Source organism: Plecotus auritus, assembly GCF_963455305.1.
Source record: "Plecotus auritus genome assembly, chromosome: 6".
Taxonomy (NCBI): domain Eukaryota; kingdom Metazoa; phylum Chordata; class Mammalia; order Chiroptera; family Vespertilionidae; genus Plecotus; species Plecotus auritus.
Window position 1 is genome coordinate 177,489,290 of NC_137773.1, and position 27,648 is coordinate 177,516,937.

General features: G+C 57.8%; 1 protein-coding gene across 3 annotated transcripts in view; it reads right to left on the bottom strand.

The window, feature by feature from the left end:
* Window positions 1-21,049, bottom strand: part of DAG1 (dystroglycan 1) — a 45,369-nt gene extending 24,320 nt beyond the window's left edge. The window contains exon 1 of one of the 3 annotated variants that reach the window (XM_080671615.1): window positions 20,760-21,049. The gene's annotated coding sequence lies outside the window, so the exon portion shown is untranslated. Of the gene's footprint in view, window positions 1-15,246; window positions 15,308-20,619 lie in introns of those variants that run through there. The other 2 variants (XM_080671614.1, XM_080671618.1) reach the window with 2 other exon arrangements.
* Window positions 21,050-27,648: the final 6,599 nt, after the last annotated feature.

Consider the following 27,648-nt stretch of genomic DNA (forward strand, 5'->3'; position numbering starts at 1 on the left):
ACAGATCAGCAAGCCTTGTTTTAAAAGGACAAGACACAACTAGCATCCACTCCCTCTGCTCAGCCTCCTTTGTTAGCAGAATTCCTTCCCTCCCACATAGGACTCTGTCTAATTGGCCCTCCTACTGCCCTCAGCTTTGCCACAGCTACAAAACCTAAACACTCACAAACTTCCCGGCAGGTTTTGGAGGTGTGCTGCCACAGGCCGGAGCAGCCCTGGCCGGGGAGCTCAGCTGGTCAGAGCATCATCCTGACACGCCAAGGCTGCAGGTTCGATCCCCGGTCAGGCCACACACAAGGATCAACCAATGAATACATAAGTAAGTGGAACAAGAAATTGATGTTTCTCTCTCTCTCTCCAACTAATTAAAAAATAAATAAAAAACCCAAAGGCTGGAGCAAAACAGCCAGAGATGGCCTTGTTGACTTGTGGAGCCCGCCCTGCAGCCAGGGCCACCCTACCAGGCGACAGAGCCGTGGGCAAGGCCAACGCGGAGCCGGCAGACATGCCCACCGTGCCCACCGCAGGCCTGTTCTCAGGGAACTGGCAAAGGCAAAGCTCCGGGCCGATCCTGTCAATCCGCGTCCTGGCCTCTCCCAGCAGGACGCCGGCAGCTCATCACAGCACGGATTTAGAGGATCGCGTCCAGTTCAGGCACCTCCACACCAAGGAAGACAGAGAAAGCCCAAGTGCTTTCCTCCTCCTCACGCCCCAAGGGGTCCCCGCTGTCCGCTCTCCACCAGTGACTCTACTGCAGGGTTAACGCAACTGAAGACGACCTTGGCCTCCCCTCCCACAGCCTCTACCTCCCCTTTCTGCAGGCTTGGATCGTCCCCTTAGCACCAGGGGAAAGTGGGTGTGCGTTCAGTAGTAATTCCTTGGAAATTGATTCCTGCGTTTGGAGTCCACGGATTAAACAGTAAAAGCCAGCGGGGATCAGGAAAGGACCTGCAAAAGATGCTCCCGCTTCATAAACGGTGCAGCGGTCATTCACCAGTCCCAGCACCGGGCAGGGAGCAACTGCGGAGTCCTTTCCGGGGGCGGGAGGGACCGTTTCCTTCCCCCAACAGAGCTGGCGTCTGATGTCCAAGCCGGGCCCCTGGCAGGCACAGACGGGCTCGCACCGCCCGCCCGGTGGGCAGACCAGCGGCCCACAGCTGAGTTCTTCAGATGCTTTATCTCCATTTCCCGCGAATCTTCCACGGGCTGCTAACGCATCGCATTGCCTTCCACAGTCCTTACGTAAACCGTTGGTGCTGGGCGGTAACTACTTAAAGGACCTCATTTGTACATAAAAATTTATGTTTTCTCATTGGAGAAGGTGGGCCAATGAGTCTTAATGAGTGAATCTGTGGGCTTTAGACCTAATCCAGAGTCAGGAGCCTCCGCTTTGCATTTATCTCACACGGAGACAGAGGGAGGGCACTGAGGAACCTGGGGTAACCAACCGGCCCGCGCAGAGCCTGGGGGTGGCCACTGCCGACCCCTCAGGACTCCCCGGGTCAGGTCAGTGAGAGGAAAAGAACACGAAGGCCGAGAAGTCCAGGCAGAGACGAGTGAGTAACGTAGCCGGAGCTGTGAGTCCATCTGCTTAGACCCGTGGTCAGCAAACTGCGGCTCGCGAGCCACATGCGGCTCTTCGGCCCCTTGAGTGTGGCTCTTCCACAAAATACCACGGCCTGGGCGAGTCTATTTTGAAGAAGTGGCGTTAGAAGAAGTTCAAGTTTAAAAAATGTGGCTTGCCAAAACCGGTTTGGCTCAGTGGATGGAGCGTCGGCCTGCGGACTGAAGGGTCCCGGGTTCGATTCCGGTCAAGGGCATGTACCTTGGTTGCGGGCACATCCCCAGTGGGGGGTGTGCAGGAGGCAGCTGATTGATGTTTCTCTCTCATCGATGTTTCTGGCTCTCTATCCCTCTCCCTTCCTCTCTGTAAAAAATCAATAAAATGTATTTTTTAAAAAAAAAAGGGAATAATGTATTATTCTTAAAAAAAAAAAAAAAAATGTGGCTCTCCAGAGAAATTTCCGTCGTTGTCCTGTGGATATTTGGCTCTGTGGACTGATGAGTTTGCCGACCACTGGCTTAGACTAAGCCGCGGAGAGCTGGGCTGAGAACACAGAATGCGCCTCAGTCCCTAGACGTGTCCCTCCACCTGGTTACCGCTCGATAAGACTTCCGTGTGGGGAAGCGGGAGATGCAGAGACAAGACAATCAGGGCAGCCACCAGCAGGACTGAAACCCTTACCAAGGCAACAGGACGGACTGGGCTTGAAACGTTTCCGACCTGGCTGGAGAAAATGGTCTCAAAAGCAGTAGTCCTGACTCACTCTGTAGATGCCACTGTCGGATCCCTCCCGGGGTCGGCCGACTAGGACCATCCAGGCGGGTGTCCCACCCACCAACCGGCCTCAGAACTGGAGGGAGCAGAGGGAGCCAGGGCTTCTGGAGGCGCTTCTCATCCCGCCCCAGGCCTCTGTCAGCCTTAGGCCATTACAGAGGCAGCAGGGGTCAGAGGGAAACGCAGGCTTCTGAGCGACAAAATAATGAAAAACACAGCCAGTGCCAGTTGCCAGCAGTATTTACCTGGAGAGCTAGAAGTTTTTTGTTGATTTTATATACATACATGTTTGTGTGTTTTTTATTTCAGAGAGGAAGGAAGAGGGAGAGAGAGAAACATCAATGAGGAAAGAGGATCATCGATCAGCTGCCTCCTGCACGCCCCCCACTGGGGATCCAGCCCACAACCCGGGCCTGTGCCCTGACCAGGAATCAAACCGTGACCTCCTGGTTCATAGGCCACCGCTGAGCCTTAAGCCACGCCAGCCGGGCTGTTTCGCTGTTGTTTTTTATCAAGCTTTCTTTATGAATTCATAATCTACAGATGCCTCAAACAGTCACTGAACTCTCTACTTGCAGAAGGGCTAAGAAGCAGGAAGTCACGTGGCACAGGCTTGACACCAGAGTTTCCACTTCTCACACCACAGCGTCAGTGCAGCTGCGAGCTTCAGCAGCAGCTTCTCGGACGGCAGGTTCTGGAACAATTCTAAGCTCATTCTAAGAAGGCGACCTGAAAGTGTGCACATCTGGTTTTCAAAATACTTGCCATGCATCGGAGATCTCGGCCATCTTCTGCTTTTATAGACGAACGACTAAGTATTCAATCGACACTGACTACGGGTCCGGGAAGGGACCAGGCCTCCCACAGGGCCGCACGCACCTGTCTGTCCTGGGTGCTTCCCCGAGGCTCATGTTCTGGCTGGGTGACCCCACAGCGCCAAGGGCAGTGCCAAGGGCAGCGCCGGGACCCCAGGCCTCTCAGCGGTTATGCGTGGCTCTTGCGATGGGCCCAACGCAGCAGGCTTTAAAGAAACATTTCCGAGACACTCCAAAGGAGACTGCGCATGTTCTGACCCCGTCTCCCCCCCCACAGGAAAGCAGCGGTCCTGCCCAACAGAACCTGAAGTGGGGCTGCCTTCTGGGCAGCGGACAGGCAAGAGGTCAGCCACCATCAGAGGTCCCAGCACCCCAGCGAGCAGAGGACAGCGGGTCAACAGGGATCGCAGGGCTTCTAGGCCACAGGGTTCGCTTTTATCTTCCAGCCCCAGGTGGCGTGGCTCAGTTGGCCGAACGCTGTCCCATGCACCGAAAGGCTGCCCGTTCGGTTGCTGGTCAGGGCACTTGCCCAGGCTGGGGAGCAGTCCCCAGTGGGGGAGGTGTGAGAGGCAGCCGCTGGATGTTTCTCTCCCTCTAAAATCAATAAAAACATAGTTTTAAAAAGTATACATTTTAAAAAGAATAGAAAAATTACTTTGTAAATCTAAGTTTGTTTTCTAGGTAAATATGGAATAAAATGATATCAGCTGTAACAATGATCAGCAGCAATGAACACAGCTAACTTGGGCAAATGGCAAAATAAATGACACCCAACGTTTGTTTCGTTCTCTGGGGGAAAGACACTGGGTAAATGTCACCGGACACCTGTCTGCTCCACAATATTGGCTTTTCTCTTTCCGGAAGCACCGAGCTCTGACCAAGGGACACTGGCTCTGTCACTCCAGCTCCATCCCATGGGTGCTTCGATCTCCTCACAAATGAAACACCATCGAGACGAAAAAGCCTGCTGTTCTTTAGAGAATTAAAGTCTCAAGAAACATGAGCTTCCCTTGATTTTCAATAAAAACTTTCCCCACGAGACTGGGTGTCCCCTGGGGGCTGGGACAGGCTCGAATTCACGGGTCGACTCAGGCTGGCTCAGGGGGCGAGACAGCAGGCTCATCCTCAGGGCGGGCTCGCAGCCTCCTCTCCTGAGGCGCCCTTCCTCCCCGCTCCGCTCCGGGCACGCTCTTCTGTCTCCCGGCAGGCCCAGCCTCGGCCACGCATCCTCCTACGCATCCTCCTCCGTCTCTCCCGGCAGGCCCACCTCGGCCACGCATCCTCCTCCGTCTCTCCCGGCAGGCCCGCCTCGGCCACGCATCCTCCTCCGTCTCTCCCGGCAGGCCCAGCCTCGGCCACACATCCTCCTCCGTCTCTCCCGGCAGGCCCGCCTCGGCCACGCATCCTCCTCCGTCTCTCCCGGCAGGCCCGCCTCGGCCACACATCCTCCTCCGTCTCTCCCGGCAGGCCCGCCTCGGCCACGCATCCTCCTCCGTCTCTCCCGGCAGGCCCGCCTCGGCCACGCATCCTCCTCCGTCTCTCCCAGCAGGCCCGCCTCGGCCACACATCCTCCTCCGTCTCTCCCGGCAGGCCCGCCTCGGCCACACATCCTCCTCCGTCTCTCCCGGCAGGCCCGCCTCGGCCACACATCCTCCTCCGTCTCTCCCGGCAGGCCCAGCCTCAGCCACGCATCCTCCTACGCATCCTCTTCCGTCTCTCCCGGCAGGCCCAGCCTCAGCCACGCATCCTCCTACGCATCCTCCTCCGTGTCTCCGGGCAGGCCCGCCTCGGCCACGCATCCTCCTCCGTCTCTCCCGGCAGGCCCACCTCGGCCACGCATCCTCCTCCGTGTCTCCGGGCAGGCCCGCCTCGGCCACGCATCCTCCTCCGTGTCTCCGGGCAGGCCCACCTCGGCCACGCATCCTCCTCCGTGTCTCCGGGCAGGCCCGCCTCGGCCACGCATCCTCCTCCGTGTCTCCGGGCAGGCCCACCTCGGCCACGCATCCGTGGCGCGTGCTCCTGAACACAGAGCCCCGGGGGGCAGCAACAACACGCCCGCGCCCCACTCACTCACCCACTCACTCACTCACTCACTCACTCGACAGCCCAGCCAGCCCTCCCGGAACAGCCGCTCGACAGCTCTCTGTTGGTGAACTGACACAAACCGATGTTTCTCCTCAAACGGGCACTACAGCCAAGTGCGTTCCTCCCCTTCGCTTTGCACTTCAAAAGCTGCTGGCCCTGCCCAGGGTCCGGCCGGAGAATCAGGAAGAGGGGAGCAGGAGGCACGGCTTCGGTGCACTGGCCGCCAGGCCACCACGGCTTGCTTCAAAACGGAGAAGGACAAGTCATCGACCTGAACTCGCCCAAATAAACCAACGAGCAAGGACGTGGACGAAGGAGGAAGCCCTTCGGAGAGTAAGGCACTCGGACAGGACTGGGCCTTACATCACTGCGTGCGGAGAGTGAGGCAACGCTGGAGGAGGACCAGGCTACCACACAGCCTCACAGGGTCCCCCTGAGTTGTTCTCCAATAAAGGGAACAGCTCCTGACGGCAGCGAACACTGCCAGGCCCTCGCAGCCAGAGCTGCTCAGCAGGACAAACCAGTCTCTCGTGCCTGCTCGGATGGGCTGTCACAGCTGCTGCAGACAATGGGGAGATCTGAACATGGACAACAAGGTTAAAGTTCTCATACTGGTAGATGCACTGTGGTTACGAAAGAGAATGTGCTTATTCTTAGGAAACACACAATTAAGTATTTAGCAACGAAGGGCATAATGTTTGCCAATTGCTCATAAATGGCTCAGGGGTGCACAGAGAAAGAGATTGGTGAGGCAAACAAGGCGAAAAGCAACAATGCTGACTCCGGCAAAAGGTATTGAGGGGTTCCTCTTACTGCACTTGCGATTGTTCTGTAAGTTTGAAGTTGTATCAAAATTTAAAAGTTACAAAGCACATGCCGTGTAAAATGGAAAGAGAACAGTGGTAAGGAAAAGGAGTGGGGCGTGGCCCACCTCCCCTCTCAGGCCTCAGGTCTCCCCGGCAAGGCTGTGAGGCAGGGGAGCACAGCTGTGAGGCAGGGTGAGAAGGGAGCACAGCTGTGAGGCAGGGGAGGAGGGGAGCACAGCTGTGAGGCAGGGTGAGAAGGGAGCACAGCTGTGAGGCAGGGGAGGAGGGGAGCACAGCTGTGAGGCGGGGGGAGGAGGGGAGCACAGCTGTGAGGCAGGGTGAGAAGGGAGCACAGCTGTGAGGCGGGGGGAGGAGGGGAGCACAGCTGTGAGGCAGGGGGAGGAGGGGAGCACAGCTGTGAGGCAGGGGGAGGAGGGGAGCACAGCTGTGAGGCAGGGTGAGAAGGGAGCACAGCTGTGAGGCAGGGGAGGAGGGGAGCACAGCTGTGAGGCGGGGGGAGGAGGGGAGCACAGCTGTGAGGCAGGGTGAGAAGGGAGCACAGCTGTGAGGCGGGGGGAGGAGGGGAGCACAGCTGTGAGGCAGGGGGAGGAGGGGAGCACAGCTGTGAGGCAGGGTGAGAAGGGAGCACAGCTGTGAGGCGGGGGGAGGAGGGGAGCACAGCTGTGAGGCAGGGGGAGGAGGGGAGCACAGCTGTGAGGCAGGGTGAGAAGGGAGCACAGCTGTGAGGCAGGGGGAGGAGGGGAGCACAGCTGTGAGGCAGGGGGAGGAGGGGAGCACAGCTGTGAGGCAGGGTGAGAAGGGAGCACAGCTGTGAGGCGGGGGGAGGAGGGGAGCACAGCTGTGAGGCAGGGGGAGGAGGGGAGCACAGCTGTGAGGCAGGGTGAGAAGGGAGCACAGCTGTGAGGCAGGGGGAGGAGGGGAGCACAGCTGTGAGGCAGAGGGAGGAGGGGAGCACAGCTGTGAGGCAGGGTGAGAAGGGAGCACAGCTGTGAGGCGGGGGGAGGAGGGGAGCACAGCTGTGAGGCAGGGTGAGAAGGGAGCACAGCTGTGAGGCGGGGGGAGGAGGGGAGCACAGCTGTGAGGCAGGGGGAGGAGGGGAGCACAGCTGTGAGGCAGGGTGAGAAGGGAGCACAGCTGTGAGGCGGGGGGAGGAGGGGAGCACAGCTGTGAGGCAGGGTGAGAAGGGAGCACAGCTGTGAGGCGGGGGGAGGAGGGGAGCACAGCTGTGAGGCAGGGGGAGGAGGGGAGCACAGCTGTGAGGCAGGGTGAGAAGGGAGCACAGCTGTGAGGCGGGGGGAGGAGGGGAGCACAGCTGTGAGGCAGGGGGAGGAGGGGAGCACAGCTGTGAGGCAGGGTGAGAAGGGAGCACAGCTGTGAGGCAGGGGGAGGAGGGGAGCACAGCTGTGAGGCAGGGGGAGGAGGGGAGCACAGCTGTGAGGCAGGGTGAGAAGGGAGCACAGCTGTGAGGCAGGGGGAGGAGGGGGCAGAGCTGTGAGGCAGGGGGAGGAGGGGAGCACAGCTGTGAGGCAGGGGGAGGAGGGGAGCACAGCTGTGAGGCAGGGGGAGGAGGGGAGCACAGCTGTGAGGCAGAGGGGAGGAGGGGAGCACAGCTGTGAGGCAGGGGGAGGAGGGGAGCACAGCTGTGAGGCAGGGGGAGGAGGGGAGCACAGCTGTGAGGCAGGGGGAGGTGGGGAGCACAGCTGTGAGGCAGAGGAAGGAGGGGAGCACAGCTGTGAGGCAGAGGGGAGGAGGAGGCAGAGCTGTGAGGCAGGGGGAGGAGGGGAGCACAGCTGTGAGGCAGGGGGAGGAGGGGGCAGAGCTGTGAGGCAGGGGGAGGAGGGGAGCACAGCTGTGAGGCAGGGGGAGGAGGGGAGCAGAGCTGTAAGGCAGGGGGAGGAGGGGAGCACAGCTGTGAGGCAGGGGGAGGAGGGAGCAGAGCTGTGATATAGGGGGGAGGAGGGGAGCACAGCTGTGAGGCAGGGGGAGGAGGGGAGCAGAGCTGTGAACCCCGGAAGTGGGGAAGTCTGCCCCCACTGACCTCTCACCCAGCACCCCCCAGACTGCATGATTCAAACACACAGCCCACCAGGACCCCAAGCCCTCAGGTTTATGAGGGGAAACGAGGGTATTTAAAAGCATTTTCCTCTAGAAACACTGCAAATACAAAATACACAAAAAAGGACTTTGTTTTCCGAAGTGCCTGGGTTACCAGGAAGACAATGGCAGCCCTGGGCCTGGACTCACCAGCCGGGCTGTCTGCTCCCGATTAAAAATAGTTCCGTCCTCCCTCCCAGGAGCCTCCCCTCGGGAAAGGCCATCGCCGGTTCCCAGCTGCGCGCAGGGCGGGCGGGCTGAAGCCGGCTCCGTGTCAGACTCACGGTCGCCACTGGGTCACCATTCGGAGGACACCCGGGAAGCCTCGGCGAGCACCCTCACATCGAAGAGCCCTGGGGAAGCAGGGGTTCCAAACGAGTCCTTGGGCCCAGCACGTGCGGGACACGGAGCACCCCCGCGGTACCTGCCCCGGGCGCTGCAGGGGGAGGAGAAGGGCCTTTCAAGTGTGTGAGCAGCAGCCCGTCCAAACGGCACTGGCACGTGAAGGCCCAGAACTGGGGAACGGCAGGGACATCCCGGGACACCACACCACCCCTCTTCCCAGGGCAATCCCCATCGGAAGGGCCAGGGCTCAGGAGAAGACCAAGGGCCCGAACCCCACACCCCGAACCCCACACCCTCAGCTACGGGATCAGGCAGCGGCTCTCTCTCCCAGCACAGGCTCAGGCTGCCAGCAAATTCCGGGGTCCCCGGGTGGGCCTGCACACAAAACAGCTGACAAACTCTTGGACCCGGAGCTGAGCCCCCTCCCACTGACCCCCACGTACCCACCCCTCAGCCACCGACAACCCCCCCCCACTTCTGCAAGGCGGTCTCCGCACCCAGAGCCCCCAGAGCCGGGAGCCATGAGCACAGCCCGCACAGCCTTCCACGCCTCGCCAAGCCCACACCTGATGGTGCGCACGGGAAAGACCACACTCTGCTAGGCCTCCCCCTCCGGGTCCTTACTGCGGGCTGTGCCCTAAGCGGAGACGCAGGGAACTCCCCCAAAACACTTCAAACAAGAGGAAGTTCGTACAACACAGTGTACAACGCGGGGCGACCGTCCCACCCGTCCGGGCGAGGAGGGCCACGCAGGACGGCCCCTCAGCCTCCAGCAGCCTTCCTCCGAACAGAACAGCCAGTCCACGTGGCCTCACTGTCCCCACGCAGTACCCGCCTGCCCCATCTCCTCCGGCTGTGCCCCATCTCCTCCGGCTGTGCCCCATCTCCTCCGGCTGTGCCCCCATCTCCTCCGGCTGTGCCCCATCTCCTCCGGCTGTGCCCCCATCTCCTCCGGCTGTGCCCCATCTCCTCCGGCTGTGCCCCATCTCCTCCGGCTGTGCCCCCATCTCCTCCGGCTGTGCCCCATCTCCTCCGGCTGTGCCCCATCTCCTCCGGCTGTGCCCCATCTCCTCCGGCTGTGCCCCCATCTCCTCCGGCTGTGCCCCCATCTCCTCCGGCTGTGCCCCCATCTCCTCCGGCTGTGCCCCCATCTCCTCCGGCTGTGCCCCATCTCCTCCGGCTGTGCCCCCATCTCCTCCGGCTGTGCCCCCATCTCCTCCGGCTGTGCCCCCATCTCCTCCGGCTGTGCCCCCATCTCCTCCGGCTGCCGCAGGGATCAGGGATCAACCGAGCAATCCCAGCCGCGGTCCTCCACGCAGCGCGAGTTCCTCTCCCGCCCGCCCCTTTCCCAGGCGCACCCTCAGAAAACGTGCACCCGAATGTCCGCTTGGCGTCGAAAATAACTAGCGCTGCCTGTCAGCGCTCCCAGGGCGGCCCCTCCCCAACAGAGGAGAAAACTGAGTGCTTTCATCATCAGGGGCTGGAACCCGATGGTCTTTTCTTTGTAACCCTCACCTGGGGACATGTTTTATCGATTGGGAGCGAGAGGGGGAAACATCGATGTGAGAGAGAAACTTTAAGTGGTTCCCAACTTCTGTCTTTCCGACAATTATTCCTGCTCGGAGTTGGGGCGCTGGTGCCGGTCCTCCCGTCCTCCCCGAGCCCCGTGCCGACGTGGCCCTGGAGGATTGAAGGAAGCCCGAGCAGGGCAGGTTCCGGAGGGTGCTGACTTCAGAGCAAGGGCCAGGCTCACCCTATTAACAGCAACCAACCACTTAGAGCTCCTGCCCTAAAGAGCCCAGCCCCAGCTCAGCTCCACTGCAGGTCCCGGGCTGGAACCGCCCTGCCCGCCTGCAGCCGGAGCGCTCGGGCTGTTAAATGCATCTGCTGGCTGGCGGGTCCGAGTTATTATAAGTTAGCAGTCAGGAAGCCGCATGGGCGCATGAGGCAGGCATGCGCTGCTGTTAATGGCTCAAACAGAAATAAACGTTAAAAAAAGGCACGTCCTGTCAGTCAACCCCGTGGCCACCTTGGCGGCCGGTCCCCGCTCCTGCTTCACTGGGGAGACTGAAGACACCCAACCCGCACACCCAAGGCGCTCCTCAAACGCGGGACAGTGATGCCCAGCTAGCAGACCTCCACCTCCAGCCACCACCGTCCTTTCCCGCCCGCCAGCAGCCAGCGCCCCCGCCCCGAGCCCCCACGGCACCAACGCGCCCCAGGCGAGCGGGCAGTGGAGCCAGAGCTGCTAGGGAGGTACCAGTGAGCGCCTGTCAGTCTGTTTGCTTTTGATAAAACACTTGGCACACATAAAATGATGCACCACGGATGTCATTACAGAGCACAATACAAACACCCCTGAACCCATCGCTCAGCCTAAGGAATCTGCCCGGCCCTTAGGAACTGCCGCACCCCAGTCTGCACCAGGAGGGAGGACGGCCGCAGTGAGGACAGGTAACAACGGCTAGAGCCGCTCCTGGGAGGACATTCTGTCCCGTGTCCCTGAGGCGGAGATCAGGGCTTCCCGGAAGGGCGAGAGGGTCCCGGGGGCTCAGTACCTTGGACAGGTTCCTTCCGCAGGCCACAGTTCTACTGCGGAGGGTATTCGGCGGCTTCCCCACCTGGAGAATATTCTAGCATTTCACATTTTTCAAAGAGTCCCATAGTTGACTAAGGCCCAAATGATTTTTTTCTCATCTTTACTGAGATTAGTTGAAGGCCAAAATAAACTTAAAAAACAAGAATTTGAAGTCCAAGTTCACATTCACACGCACTGCATAGTCCTACGCTTCCCAGTGGATTCAGAACACAGGGAAGCTCGAGGGAGTGGCCAGCTCCTGGCCCACGCGCTCCTCGGCCCCCTCGGGGCAGCAGGCCTGCCTCTCAAATTCGGCCACCGATCTGCTGAGGGCGAGGGGAGCCCAGGCCCGCCAAGGGGCCCACAGAGCGCTTCCCAAGACACGCCCCATCAGGGCACCCAGGGCAGGAGCCGTCCTCTGGCATCCGAACAGCAGCACAGCGGGAGGAGGGGCTGCGTGCCCGGCTGGACCCCCGCACTCGTAACCACAGCGGAGTAACCACAGCGGACGAGGCCACCGCAGGCCTGACACTGAAGCAGGGCCGTGCCACAATGGGCCCCATTCTCCCTGGACTCATGGCAGGAGGGAGGGAGGCCAGGACATTCCTTCACCCCCTCCCACGGAGGGCAAGGGCACAGGAGGCGTGTGTGCGTCAGCAGCAGCATGCGCAGCCATTTTCCTCCCCAGCTGCGGGAATCCAAAGGAGCCCCTCCTGAAACACCAGCCTGGAGCCCCGAGCGCCAGCCATTCACTCAGGCGGGCTCAACGGCCTGTGCAGGAGTCTCCTCTCTGGTCAGCACTGACCGACCAGCAGGAAAACATCCAGGGCTTTGAGGGGCCAGGGATACCACAGGCCCCACCAGCTCAGGGCAGGCAGGTGCTGCAAGCGAGCAAGGGCTTCTCCCGCTAAGGGTTCCCCCCGCCCCCCGGCGCGGCACCAAGGAACCCAGCACCGTTTAAGCCCCTTTAACACTGGGAAAAGCACATCCTCGGAGCGGCTGACGCAGTGGCTTACGCCTGTACTGCTGCCCCTCTGACACAACCGTGATCTTCCCAGGTCAGCAGCAGCAACAGCCGGCAGCGTAAGCCCAGGAGAGCCAGTACAGGGACCCTACCACTACCCGTTTGTGGCTTTAATGAATTCTATTTTTAGGCCTTTAATAAAGAGCTTCTTTTCTAGTCTCCTCCTACCCAACGTCTCCACTCAGGCAACTCCATCTTGGCAACACAGCTCACAAGCCTCCATTTATACGACGCTTACTGGCCTGGACGATGGGGCTCAGCTGGCTGTGGTCCCGGGCACCAAAGGGTCACCGGCTAGATTCCAGTCAGGGCACATTCCCGGGGTTCGGGTTGGATCCCCATCAAAGTGTGCACAGGAGGCAGCCGATTCTCTCTCCCCTCCTCTCTCTCTAAACTCAATGAAAACTAAGAAAAGAAGAGAGAAATGTACGGCACTTACTGAGACATGCTTACCAAACAGGTAGAGCCAAGTTCTCTGCCCTTCCTCACTTGCCACAGGCCCAGCAGCCAGCCCTGCTCCAGGGCCGCTCCTGAGGCAGGTCTCCAGTATTTAAAGGTGCAGTAAGCGAGGCTCCCTGAGGTCAGGGCAGAGCCAAGGCCAGGACAGCCGACCAGCTGAGCAGGAGTACGCACGGCTCGTACAGGGATGCGGTGCCCGACTCATCCCGCAGTAAACAAGGGCTCGGAAATGGATGGTGTCCCAGGTTCTGCTTAAAAGCCAAGCAAAGAGGAAACCCTATTTGGAATTCCGTTACTGACCATATCATTTTTCTTAAAAAAAAAATTAAAATTAAAAAAAAGGCTAGAGAATCAACCCAGCCCTAAAGAACGAGTGAGCTAGTAAGAGGCATTTATGTCAGCGAGGACAGAGCTGGCTCCCTTCTGCCATGGGTGGCGCTGGGAAGCCTCAGTAATCCCAGATCTGCCCCAGAATGCCTCAGGCGATGCTCCAGAACAGGGCGGTAAAGCAGACGGCCGCACCCTGCAAAAGCAAACACCTTCCCATCCACCAACTCTCAGAAAGGACTCTGCCAGCGGTGCTCCTGGCTGGTAGGTTCCCGCACTCCATGCACAGAAACTCAGCACCCACAGAAATGAGGAGCCAACGTCAAAACAGAGGCCAAGCTGGGCGCTGGACACTGTCCTCTGAATACGACACATCCTCCTTCTCCTCGAGTTCCCTCCCCTCAGCGGGCACCAAGGGCTGTGACTGCCTCGGGGCCACACATGCCCCCAAGGGCTGGGAACGTCGAGTCTGGGCCTCTGTGTGGCTACAAAAACTGCACACCCGTGCAAGTCACAGAAAAGGGACTAGAAAAACGTACACGGTGCTTAAGAGTAACCATCAATACAAACCTGCGCTGCTTGACATTAGAGGGTGCGCTCCTGCAAAGGTAAGTCGCGTCTCACTTTTCCAAAGCTTTGTACTTAACATTATGGTGTAAGATTCCGGAAACGTCATGCACAGAGACGTGAACTGCAGCATTACCTATTATGACCACAGTTAGAGACACTTACCCACCTAAGAACTGGAGACAGGTTAACCACAACAATGGGTATTTATAGGGCAATGTTCGTGCTGTAACGTTGGAGGGAAGGCAGAATATAAATTAAACCTGCTCTAACCCAAACTTGGTAAAAGTGCGGCCCAAGGCCATCTCTGGCGGACACCAGGAGTCAGGGAATGACGGTGCTCCTAGCGCGGAGAACGAGGACCGAGGGATTGGGCAGAACAAGATTTCTTCCCCTTGCATGAGCCTTTTGAACTTTCTGAGTTTGTGCCACGTGTTGGCATTTCCTATTTAAAGAATAAAATTGGGGGGACAAGGGATTTTCCCTTTTCTTCCTACTGCCCTGCATTTCTTTTTTAAGTATCTGTATTATGTGACACGCCTTCCCCCACGACAGCGTTCAAGTTCCAGGGGAAATCATGCTGCCAAGTATGTGGTTCCTGCCATCACCGTTCCTGTGTAGAAACCTTTCCAAGCGCCTGGCCGCCCCTCCCCAGGCGAGGCTGCTTCCCGAGCCTTGTCTTCCTGGAGGGAGGCCCTAAGCAGTGGTTCTCAACCTTCCTAACGCCGCGACCCTTTAATACAGTTCCTCGTGTGGTGGTGACCCCCAACCATAACATTATTTTCGTTGCTACTTCATAACTGTAATTTTGCTACGGTTATGAATCGTCATGTAAATATCTGTGTTTTCCGATGGTTTTAGGCGACCCTGCTAGTGGTTCTCCTACCCACAGGTTGAGAACCGCTGCTGTAGAGCCTAAGACCATCAGAAAACACAGATATTTACATGACGATTCATAACAGTAGCAAAATTACAGTTATGAAGTAGCAACGAAAATAATTTTATGGCCGAAACCGGTTTGGCTCGGTGGATAGAACGTCGGCTTGCGGACTGAAGGTTCCGGGTTCGATTCCGGTCAAGGGCATGTACCTTGGTTGCGAGCACATCCCCAGTGGGAGGTGTGCAGAGGCAGCTGATTGATGTTTCTCTCTCATCGATGTTCCTGACTCTCTATCCCTCTCCCTTCCTCTCTGTAAAAATCAATAAAATATATTTTTAAAAAAAGAAAATACTTTTATGGTTGGGGGTCACCACCACATGAGGAACTATATTAAAGGGTCGCGGCGCTAGGAAGGTTGAGAACCACTGCTTTAAGGAAAAGAAGGAACCGTCTTGGAGAATGCCCACAACCCAGATGGACTCGCACCACAATGACCGACTCCCGAGGAAGCGGCAATGCCACTCAGTCGCCTGCCCACATGGCCAATTAGTCACCCCGCTTTGTCCCAGGGTGACAAAGGAAATGAATGTTTTCTGCAGAGTCAATCCAGGGCCAAAAATTATAAACCATTTCAAATTTTTAATGATTACACTGTCTAAAAGCTAGGCAGTGGCACTCGAAGGAACAAGCAGCTCGAGAAGGGTGCGTGAGAAAGCAGCACTATTAAATGCACCACGATGTGTAGGGTGAGAACGTTGCAGTCACTAAGGTGACGTTTTAATATTTAGCTGATGGGTCATTAGAACCCTGCTCTTGAAATAGAAGTATAAATTAAGTCAACATACTGCTGAAGGTTCCTTCCGATTTACTGCACCCCAACAGAGCACCCAGAACCAGCTTCACCTACTCAGACACCTCCGTTGATGATTGCACCACGGCACCCGTCCACCTCTCCACCCTGGACCCGGAGCACGGCTAAGAAAATGCTTAGCTCTCCAACCTAAGAAAGAGGAAAATAAGAAACCCTATTCATTAAGGCTAAATTAAGCCCTCTGGCGGGTGTAATTTTGTAAACTACTCTAAGACCCTATTTATAGCAATTGCTGTCTGAGCGGTATTACTAATGACCAGAGAGAAGGGGCGGTCAGAGGCCAGGCGGTTACAGGAAAACTGCTTCCAATTCGCACCCCAAGGGGCGCTCCCTGCCTCAGGAGCCTTTCCCTTCCCCTCTTCTTCCCCCACAGGGAGCATCTCCGAACCCCTCAGGGCCCCCCCACCCCCGGACCTGCCCCAGGCCCCTCCTGACTGCAGTGAGCTACAGCAGCCCCGCCCTGGCTCACTGCTTTCCATAACTTTCTAGAAACCAATACTGCCCGCCGAGGCTCCCCTGTTGCTTCTTCCGCCCTAAGCCCCTCCTTGTCTCACTGTCCCAGCTTTCATAAATGTGCTCTAAAAAAATGAACACCCAAGGCATACTGGGAAGGGACCAGATTCATCACTTGTATGTTCAAAGCCGCCATCACCTACCCAGGCGTGGCGTGCCGACACGAGGAAAGCAGGGAAAGCTGGCGCTCAGAAGCAGCATGGCTCGGGCAAAGGCACAGACCACGCTCCTGCTCCTGCTCGTGGAGGAGGAAGAAACCTTCCCTCCAGCCCTGGCCCGGCAGCTCGGCCGGTTAGAGCGGCGGCGTCCCCACACACCAGGCCTGTGTGGGTTTGATCCCGTCAGGCCACATACAGGAATCAATAAATGAAACAACAAATGGGTGTTTTTCTCTTTCTCTCTCCCTTCCTCCTCTTTCTCTCCAAAATCAATAAATTTAAAAAAAAAAAGTTCTCTTCCTACATAACTACAAACTCCTCCATGTGGCACCCTGGCTCCAACCCAGCCACAGAGCCTACAGAGAGGTGCCCGGTCCCCGCCCACGCCTGGCCTCCGCTCACCTCTCCCCCCCCCAGAGTTGTGACCTTCCTGCCACCACTCCTTCACCAATGAAGCCGTGACCCCTTCTTGACGCCCCGGCTCAGAAGCACTGCTCCCCTAGGTCTGCCTCCCAGCCTCGGACCGCAGCGCCTGGCTTACTCCAGCCTGGTGCCCAGAGCGAGTGGCACAGGCCCCAGAAAGGCTGACAAGCCCTCGTTTCTAAGAATGGCCCCTCAGAGCATGTGCCTGGAGTCCGGGCGGGTGGGTTCTTGATCGCCTCTCCCGTATCATCCTGGCATTCTGCCCACCACCAGAAACCTGGGCTCGGGCTTGGCCAGAGAAGCACCCGCCCCAGGCCATTATCATCAGTTTGTTGCAACACAAACGCAGATGGGCAGAGCCAAATGCTCCAGTGAGCCCAAATCCCACCTCTGCCACGTGATGGCCGTCGAATAACCTTGGGGACATTCCTTCATCTGTGACTCAGTTTCCTCAGCTAATATAAGAGATGCTCGTAAGCATCAGCAATGGTGCACGTAGAGCAGAAACACTAGCTTCCACCAACTGGGGCTGATGCAGGGCCGTGGCATTCCTGACCTAGACAGCTGGAATAATGGGGCGGGGAGGGTATAAAGAATTGAACATAGACAGCTGGAATAATGGGGGGGTATAAAGATTGAACATAGACAGCTGGAATAATGGGGGGAATAAAGAATTGAACATAGACAGCTGGAATAATGGGGGGGGTAAAGAATTGAACATAGACAGCTGGAATAATGGGGGGGGTAATAAAGAATTGAACATAGACAGCTGGAATAATGGGGGGGGTAAAGAATTGAACATAGACAGCTGGAATAATGGGGGGGGATAAAGATTGAACATAGACAGCTGGAATAATGGGGGTATAAAGATTGAACATAGACAGCTGGAATAATGGGGGTATAAAGAATTGAACATAGACAGCTGGAATAATGGGGGGGGTATAAAGAACTGAACATAGACAGCTGGAATAATGGGGGGAATAAAGAATTGAACATAGACAGCTGGAATAATGGGGCGGGGAGGGTATAAAGAATTGAACATAGACAGCTGGAATAATGGGGGTAATAAAGAATTGAACATAGACAGCTGGAATAATGGGGGGGGTATAAAGAATTGAACATAGACAGCTGGAATAATGGGGGGGGGATAAAGAATTGAACATAGACAGCTGGAATAATGGGGGGGGTATAAAGACTGAACATAGACAGCTGGAATAATGGGGGGGTATAAAGACTGAACATAGACAGCTGGAATAATGGGGCGGGTATAAAGAATTGAACATAGACAGCTGGAATAATGGGGGGAATAAAGAATTGAACATAGACAGCTGGAATAATGGGGGGGGGATAAAGAATTGAACATAGACAGCTGGAATAATGGGGGGGATAAAGAATTGAACATAGACAGCTGGAATAATGGGGGGGAATAAAGAATTGAACATAGACAGCTGGAATAATGGGGGGAATAAAGAATTGAACATAGACAGCTGGAATAATGGGGGGAATAAAGAATTGAACACAGACAGCTGGAATAATGGGGGGGCATAAAGATTGAACATAGACAGCTGGAATAATGGGGGGTATAAAGATTGAACATAGACAGCTGGAATAATGGGGGGGAATAAAGAATTGAACATAGACAGCTGGAATAATGGGGGGGGTATAAAGATTGAACATAGACAGCTGGAATAATGGGGGGGGATAAAGAATTGAACATAGACAGCTGGAATAATGGGGGGGTATAAAGATTGAACATAGACAGCTGGAATAATGAGGGGGGGGGGATAAAGAATTGAACATGCTCTCCTCTGCCTCAGGGTGAACACACACCTACGCACCTCCTCTCACAGGTCAATGCACCAGCCCTGGCCAACAGGAAATGGAACCCCCCAAGTTCAAGTGGCTGAGGAAGTTTTTAACAATCAACCGCCCTGCCTCTCCTGTCCTAAACAACAATCCCAGTCAGAGTGGCCCCAGGGTCCCTCCGAACCCCATCACCTTCAGTGTTTAACAGACACCAGCAAACCTGCAAAGGAAGTGGTTAAAATTCTTGGTCACGCTTAGGCTCCTGACCCACACATTCCTGCATGCAGGCCCCTCCTCTGCGGCGGCTTGGCACCCCCTCTGCTCAACCTTTTCAGCCTCTTCGCAGATGGCTCCTCCCCTCACCTCTGCTCCACGGGCGGACCTCACACCAGGTCCTGACCCCCTCCCCTCCCGCACTCTACCTACACCGCCACCAGCACGACCTTTCTAAACACAAGTGTGGGCCATGCCACTTCACTGGTAAAGCCTCTTAGGCCAGCGGTCGGCAAACTCATCAGTCCACAGAGCCAAATATCAACAGTACAACGATTGAAATTTCTTTGGAGCGCCAAATTTTTTAAACTTAAACTTCTTCTAACGCCACTTCTTCAAAATAGACTCGCCCAGGCCGTGGTATTTTGTGGAAGAGCCACACTCAAGAGGCCAAAGAGCCGCATGTGGCTCACGAGCCGCAGTTTGCCGACCACTGTCCCGGGCTCCTACACTCTGAATATGAAGCTTGAACTCCTCAGCACATGAAAGGCCCAGGCTCCCGACCGTCAGGCTGGAGGAGGACTCACAGGTGCTATTTTAGGCGCTGGTGAGCGGGCGTTCCCTGTGCCCGACCTTGCTGTCCCCCAGCTAATTCCTGCTGGCCCTGCAGCCCTCCGCTCAGGAATCCCCCCATCCTCAGGCTCCCCAAGCGCCAGGAAGCACCCTGACTGGGCAGACACCTTCAATCACAGGTTCCCTAACCTCCCTCAGCCCTCCAAACTGAGTGCCCTCAGGGCAGAGCCGGCCTCTGTTCCGTGGGTGCCCCGGACCCACCACAAAAGCTGGCAGGTAGTAAAGCCAAATACTTGTTAAGTGAACGGATGTCTACGCCAAGTTACATGTTCAGAACAGTGAAGCCCTGCCCTCTACCTCCTTCCACAGAAGCAGAGAGCAACGCAGCTTTCGTGCCTGCTGTCCCCATCAGACTCCCTAAAAAAGTCACACAATACCCCACAGGCTTTGAAGAGCCACACCAGGCATCCCACTCCCTCCTCAACTCTGATTTCTGCAAGAAATGGCCCCTCGGCCTTCTTTCAGCATCAAGCCATGGGCTCTTACTCCAAGGCAAACAAAAACAAAGTCCTACTCACCTTCTTCATATTTCACCTGTCGGTGTTGATGCCTCCGAGGCCGAATTTTTTTTAAAAATGTTTTTAGATTTTAGAGGGAGGGAAACATGGATGTGAGAAACATCCATCGGCTGCCTCCCCATACACACCCGGACCGGGGATCAAACCCTCAGCCTGGGCATAGGCCCCCACCTGGGAATGGAACCAGGACCCTTTCTGTGCATGGGAGGATGCACTGAGCCACCACGGCCAGGGCGGTGGCATTTTTTTTTTTTTTTTTTAAATAGAGGCATTCCAAAAGTGTCATGTCACTGAACGCTAAGCATAGGACAACCCGATAAAGTTACAAAGTCCCATCTACACCAGACTCCGGAACACCTGGTCACACATCCAGCCCTTTATCGGCGCTTATGTTCTATAAACACCACACTCACCGCCCAGTCTCGGTTCCAAGCCAGGAGTCACTTGGACTTATTTAGGGAAACGCCAGGCGGGGCTCCCAAGTTAGAACTCCAGGCTATCAACTCGGGTGCCCCAGGCTCTGCTCCCCGCCCCCCGCAAGGCAAAACTTCACGGTCACCGTTAAAACTAATTCTGAAGTCAGCCTACAAACCTAACCTGTTCCCAAGTCACAGAGACTAAAATGCGCATTTTAAGTCAGCAGCTGAGGAGGTACGAAATTAACTTGAAATTTATGGCACAAGGGTTTTCAGCCCAGAGAGCCTTTTCTCTGGAGACATTTCCCAAATACGCCCGCGGGGGCATCTGGGTTTCCCACCAAGTGAAAGGTGAAAAGGCAGCCGGTTTCCAAAGAAGTTCGAGTGTGCGCTCGGGGGTGTGGGTGGGGGGAGGTGACCCCAAGGCTCCGAGCAACTCAGGGCCCGGCGGCGCGGCGCCCTTCCCCGCCTCCCGCGGAGGCGCTCGCTGGCCCAGCCTCCGGCTTCCGCCCCCCCCCCCCTGGGCCGCGAGACCCTCGGTGGGAGCCGGAGAGGCGGCCCACAGACCGCAGCCGCCCGCGATCGCCGCGCAGGCCTCGCGTTCCCGAGAGCGCGGGCCGGGCTGAGGCCTTGCCCATTACCGCGGCGCGCGGCCCGCCCAGCCCCGAGCCCTCGCCCGGGAGACCGAGCGCAGGGGGCGTTTCTGCCCAGGCCGCGTCGCCGCCTCACCGCAAGGACGTCCGCGACTGCGTCCCCGCCCCGGGCCGGACAGCAAGCAGCAGCAGGTGTTCCTCGGGAGGCTCGGCCGGCGACGGGGATCGGGGCCCGGGCTGCCAGGCTCAGCGGCGGGGGACGGGCGGCGCACTCACCGAGCGCCGGCGGGCGGGCCGCGGCAGGTGCTCGCTCCTCCGGGCCGCACGCCGCTCCGCCGCCGCTCCCGGGGGACTCGGCGCCAAGCCACCGCCGCCGCCTCCGCCGAGCCCGAGGAGCGCGAGCGCCGCACCGCAGCCTCCGCGCGAGCACGTCCCGGGCGGTGAGAGGGCGCCGAGCGCGAGGGCGGGGCGCGCGGCCGGAGCCTAGCAACCGCCTGACACGCGAGTCCCGCAGCCAATCCCGCGGCCGCTCCGGGAAGCGCCGACCGACAGTCCGCGCGACGCCCGCTTCTGCCTGCGTCCGGCGCCCGCAGCGCGCCGCACCCGCGCGCAGGCCCCGCCCCCGCCCGCGCCGCTCTGCTCATTGGCCCGCCACGCCCCCACCCGAGGACACGCCCCGTCCTGGAAGCCCCGCCCCCATGCCAGCCGCGTCCGTCTCGGGGACACGCCCAGACCCGGCCGGTCGCCCCGAGGGTGCTGGACTGGGAGTGGGGGAGGGGCGCCGCACCCATCTCTCCCTCCCCGCCCCCCTCCGTGTCCCCACCCCCCCTCCGCACCCCAGGCGTTTGGGCCTCGGAGACGAATCCAACTAAACCGGGTGGTGAGGCTGGAGAACTGGCCTGGCCACAGCTGGCCACCCATCGACCGAGTTCGCCCTCCTGATTTCCCCCAAAGCAAATCAGGAGGCATTTCCAAGCCATGGAAACCAGCAGGAAGCGTCCTCCGAACGGCCAAGGAGGATGGACCTGTTGCCCGGCACTTAACACGGATGGGGAAACTGAGGCGAGGGCCGGAAGGGCGGGAAGCTGGCTCTTCTCCCAGGGCCTAACTCCCCACTGGCTGGGAGGTCGGGGAAGCGCCTCCGGCTTGACCCGCATACCCTCCCCCTTGCTTGGAACGCGGGAATCTGATGCCTACGTGGGTGCCAGAAATAGCTCTGAGCCCTGGTGCACCGGTCACTCCTGGAGGCCTGCATTCTTTCAGGGGGTGGGGGAGCAAGGGACGGGGTTACTGCTGAAGTCTGTCTCCTTTCAAGGGGAGGGTCCTAAAGGCACTCCCGCTCCCCCCAGCGCTTACCTACAGCCCCTACCCCAAAGGCCCCGCCCAGGACAGTAGTAACTGGACCTGTACAGTCACGGGATGGGTCTGGGGATGGGACCCCGCTCCCTTTCCTCCCCAAACCCTGCACAGGGTGTGTCCACTCCCTTCCAGGCCTGAGCTCTTGTCAAGTGAGCATTTTGAACACAGAACTGGCTGCTGCCTGCCAGGGGGTTCTCCCTGATTCCAGATAAGCTCTGGGTCTCCCCTGCTTCTCCCCCGCCCCCTTTCCCCCTCCCCAACCTTAGGAGCACCTGGGGGAAGCAAATTTCAAAGAGAGCAGAAAGGAATGCCCCATCTCCCAAACACACATTGTGATTCTTTATACTTAACTGTATAGGCTCCAAACCCCATTCATACAGACTTGAAAAGGAACTAAAAACCAGGAAAAGGCCCCAAATCATCTCTTCGATGTTAAACTAAAAATTAATGGCCTTTCAAATTCAGCTCTACAATGCTGCTTCTTTGAAAAAGCTAAGAATGCAGCAAAATATTTGGGTTTTTAAACAGAATATATTCTCTCATTCACTCCTTCAGCTTACGGAGTCTCCTCCCCCACCCCCCCACACACACACCCACCTGCCCCCCAAAACACACGAGGCACTGCTTGGCAGCCCTAGGTTCTGCCCGGGATTTTAGTGTGTGAATATGTATGGAAATGTTTTTCCAAAACAAAAGACTGCATTGGGTACAGGCCTCATGAGACAGCCCCCTTCTACCATCTGCACAGAAGCTGATCGTCCACGGATGCCAGAGTAACTCCCCTCCTTCCCTTTTGGCACTGGCCTTGCCAGATAAAGCACCAGACCACATTCTGGCAGCCAGGGTCCCAGCACCCCGTGCCCAAGCACCCCCAGAGCTCTGGCCAAGGGCGAATCTCTACCTCAACTACCTGGTGCCCAACGGTGAGCTAGCCCTTCCTCCTCATGGAGGAGGGAGTAAGGACTAGAGCTCAATCCTTCCCAGTCCCTGCCTCTCCAGGTTTGGGGCTCAGCTGGAGGTGCTGTGGCCCCAGGCTGGCTCCGATGCTCCCCCCCTCCCCCAGCCCTCCGACCTTGGCAGAACAGCTCTGAGCTCTGGGCCTCAAAGGCTGGCTTTCTTTATTTTTTTTGTCTGGAGTTGGGGTTCGCCCAACCTCCTGTCCCTTCAAGCCCTAGAAGTCAGGAAGGCTGCCGGCCAGAGTTGGACCAGCCTCTTGGTGCCCAACCAGCCCCCGCAGAGCCCACTCTGCCCAGTAAAGAGGGAGGCGGGCAGCTGGGCCCCTAGGTTGGGTTCCAGCTGTGAAGTCAAGGCCTCGTTGCGATGTAGTCAGGAGAGCCAGCGCCTTTCCCCTCCTGAGGAACTAACTCAGCCGTGGGCAAACTACGGCCCGCGGGCCGGATCCGGCTGTTCTATCCGGTTCTCTTACTCTCCCCTCCGCTCCTTTACTTTGAATTTATATTAGTTCACACAAACACTCCATCCATGCTTTTGTTCCGGCCCTCCGGTCCACGTCCCGCCCTAGGGCCCAGCGCCAAGTTTCCAGTGACTCCTGGGGGCTATTCTGGAGCCCCAGCAGGACCTTGGCCATCCTGGTCAGGCTTGTGCTCGCCGCCAGTTGGAGAACAAAACCAAGAATGAGGCCCAGAACACGCCCCAGAGCAGCTGCTCAAGGCGGCATGGGCCTGGGGAGGACTGGTCTTTATTTATTTATTTTTTTAATATATATTTTATTGATTTTTTTACAGAGAGGAAGGGAGAGGGATAGAGAGCTAGAAACATCGATGAGAGAGAAACATCGATCAGCTGCCTCCCGCACACTCCCTACTGGGTATGTGCCCACAACCAAGGTACATGTCCTTGACCGGAATCGAACCTGGGACCCTTGAGTCCGCAGGCCAACGCTCTATCCACCGAGCCACACCGGTGAGGGCGAGAACCAGGCTCTTTAGGACCCACAGTCACCCCTCCACTCTCCTGGCCCTCCAGCTCCCAGCGCTTTCTCCACTCACCCCCAGCCAGAGGCTCCTGGAAGATTACCAGCCCGAGGTTTGTCCCCTACTGGAGCATGAGCCTTTGAGGCCACAGACCAATTTGCTTGGTCCCACATTGCAACTATCACCGAACAGTCTGCCCATCGTGGAGGCTCGATTTCTGTTCGGGACGGAAGAAATCGGGGGCGACCAGCCTCACCGCTCGGTAGCCATCATCCCCAAGGCTCCACGTCCTGAGCAAGGCTAAGGCAAACGTTGGGGTGTTTCCTTGGGGCTGAGCTGACTTAGCCAAGGCCTTGGTTCTAGCTAAAATCCCGCAGACACCTCCGTGGATCAAAGTTCTCCCTGGCCTTGGGGTTCCAGGGCTCTTTATTCTGGCCTGTTTCCAAGGAACCAGGGCCAAGGGCCAGTGCCCAGCCCCAGATTCTTCCAGAGGGAGGAAGGCTCCGGCTGCTGATCCTCCCCCAGGCCCGGTAGAGAGGGGCAGGGGGCAGTGCTGGCTGAGGGTGAGGCTTCTGACCCAAATGCCAGGCCTTCAGGCCTGCGTGGAGCAGTGGGCTGGCAAGCAGGGCAAGGGAGGGGTCCCTTTTGTCTGAACTTAACAGAAGGCAGATTGTCTGGCAGCCCTGGCACAGTGAAAGGGCTGATAAGTTCATCCGGGAGAAACTGCCAGGAGGCGTGTTTGCGGGTCACCACCAGCCTTCCAGAAGCCGGCCCCTTCCCTTGCAGGGCCTCCCTCCCGCGCTCCCAGCAGCCCCCTTCACACACGCCTGGCACAGGCCTCCCTGGGGTCAGCCAGGCCGCAGCTCCCACACCTGGCCTCCAGGACCGTCCCGTCCAGTGGACGCAGGACCCCACAGCCAGGTGACTATAGGCTGAACGGAAAAAGCCACTTCTCCCCTCTGGGGGGGGGGGGGGCACTCGTGGCCTCTGCCCTCCCTGAGCACGTGCTACTCCCGGGGATTAGACAGTCCCCCCAGGCCGGCTTTGGGTGACTGTTCCCAAAACACTGGGTCTAGGGGCCTTGAGCACTGGACTGGACACCAGATTAGGGCTGGGCTGACCGGCAGCCAGCAGAGCCCAGGGGCCTATTTGTGTCTCTAACTTTAGTCCCTGACCCGCTGGCTCCTGAGCTCAGTCTTGGGGAAGGCCGCCCACACTCAGCCCTTCTCTGCTCTCAGCCATATGCCCAGGCCTGGCTCAGGGCTGGACCCCAGGCTCCTCCAGGGCAAACCCCCCTTGCTCAGCGTTCGCCTGAGACCTGGGCATGTCTCGCACCACGCTGCGCTCCCCTCAGCGGCCCTTCGGTCAGGAGACATGGACCAGTTACCCAGCGACCACTGACGCTGACTCCGTTACCGTGGCTGGCGGGTATGCCCTTGGACCACGGGAAAGTGCGGGGCCCGAGTGGACAGACGGGCAGGGCCTCTGGGAGCCCCACCTGTGGCCCGGGAATCCCTCACATTTCTGGGAGGAATGAGAGGGACCCCTGGAGTCATCTGGAGGGAAACTAATAATGGGATAAAGAGTGACTGTCGCCAAAACCGGTTTGGCTCAGTGGATAGAGCGTCAGCCTGCGGATTGAAAGGTCCCAGGTTCGAGTCCGGTCAAGGGCATGTACCTTGGTTGCGGGCACATCCCCAGTGGGAGGTGTGCAGGAGGCAGCTGGTCGATGTTTCTCTCTCATCGATGTTTCTGACTATCTATCACTCTTCCTTCCTCTCTGTAAAAAATCAATAAAATATATTTAAAAAAAAAAAAGAGTGACTGTCACGCCCTAACTGGTGTGGCTCAGTGGATAGAGTGTCAGTCTGCGGACTGAAAGGTCCCAGGTTCGATTCCGGTCAAGGGCAGGTACCTTGGTTGCAGGCACATCCCCAGTAGGAGGTGTGCAGGAGGCAGCTGATCGATGTTTCTCTCTCATCGATGTTTCTAACTCTCTATCCCTCTCCCTTCCTCTCTATAAAAAAATCAGTAAAATATTTTTTTTTTTAAAAAAAGAGTGACTGTGAGCGCACCGGCCAAGCCTCCCATTGTGTCTATGTGAGGAATAAACCCAGAGCTAAGGTCACATGAGCTGCTTGCCTTTTCTGCTCGTCCGCATCATCGAGTGACCTCACCTGTGGGCTTCAGACCTGCCCGCTGGCGGAGAGTGACAGATGGCCACTTTGTGTGACTGAGTCAGGACCAGGGTGAAACATCCATCATGTGTTTTAAACCCACAGATACTCTCTGAGTCTGTTGTATGCTGGGAGCCCAGCAAGGGATAAAAGGAACAGGCCGGCCCTGACCGGTGTGGCTCAGTGGGTAGAGCGTCAGCCTGCGGATGGAAGGGTCCCGGGTTCAATTCTGGTCAAGGGCACGTACCTTGGTTGCGGGCACATCTCCAGTAGGGGGTGTGCAAGAGGCAGCTGAATCGATGTTTCTCTCTCATCGATGTTTCTATCCCTCTCCTTTCCTCTCCGTAAAAAAATCAATAAAATATATTAAAAAAAAAATATATATATATATATATATATGAGATGCCTAAAATTAAAAAAAAAAAAAAAGGAACAGGCCTGCTCTTGCGGACCCCAAATCCTAGTGTAACAAGACAGACAGCAAATAAATAAATAAAAACGCTAATAAGTCCATGAGAATGGAATAAGCAGGGGCTGGGGAGGCTGGGCGGGGCCAGGGGCTGTGTGTGGTGCAGTTTAGCAGGGAAGTCCCTCAGGAGGTGAAGGAGGAAGCCCCGGATTTCGGGAAGGAGTGGACAGGCCTGGGATGGAGGAGGAAGGGCGCAGGCGGGTCTGAGGCGCCCTGCGGGGGGCCATGGCCTGAGCAGTGAATGGAACAGGGAATGAGGCAGAAAGAGCAGCGGGTGGGAAGGCAGGCGCTGGAGCTGGGTGGAACCAGGCCGGGCTTTGCCAGAGGAGATCCCAGGACCGGGACCGGGAGGGTTAGCTGGAGGGTGGGAGCGAGGCGGCGCCGAGCGGAGCCGGTGGCCTCGGGCCTCCAGGAAGGAATGTGGTGGGGTGACTAATGGGGGCAGCAGTTTGGCCACAGCCCCGGCCCTCCTCCCCCCGGTAGGTGGGGAGAGAGAGACTAAGCAGAGAGGTAGGGGGTCTTTTGGAGGGAGGCATACCAGGCCTCAGGGAGTCAAGTCAGAACAAGCATTTAGAATACCTTGGAATGGAGAGAGAGAGAGAGAGAGAGAGAGAGAGAGAGAGAGAGAGAGAGAGGGCACGCTCTACCAGAAGAGGCAGGACAGGACGAGGGGGAGGAGACACCCCTGTGGTGGGGGTAATGGTTCCGGGGTGTGGGCAGCTCCTGGTATGTGCTGCCGGTGAGGGCTCTAGGGCAGACCCTGCAGAGGCCCCCCGCCCCCCCCCCCCCCCCCGCCCTCACAGGGCCTAGCACCAACTTCCTGGGCAAAGAAGTCCATGGCTGGGCCCAGGGGAGGAGGAGAGAGCAGAGGAGTGAGAGTGGAGAGTGGGAGGTGAGGAGGGGGGATAAGATCCTGCCCCAAGGCAGCTTCCAGGGAAAGGGCCCCCCCCCTCCCCTGGGGCAGCTGGCAAGCCCCGGATTGCAGGAGGCCCTGGGGACAGGTGAGCGGTCCCCTGGGAGGCACTGAAGGCCTCAGCCAGCCCTCCCCTCCTGCCACCGCTCAGGGCCAGTGACCTCCAAGGTCGCTCCCTGCAGCTGCCATTTACCCTAAGGGGACTGAGGTCCTGGCTGGGCCACCTGTGAATGGGCAGGAGAGGTCTGTGTCCATGGGGCTCAGTGGGCTGGACCTGACAAGGGACCTTAAGGACCCGGACGGCCTGAGTGGG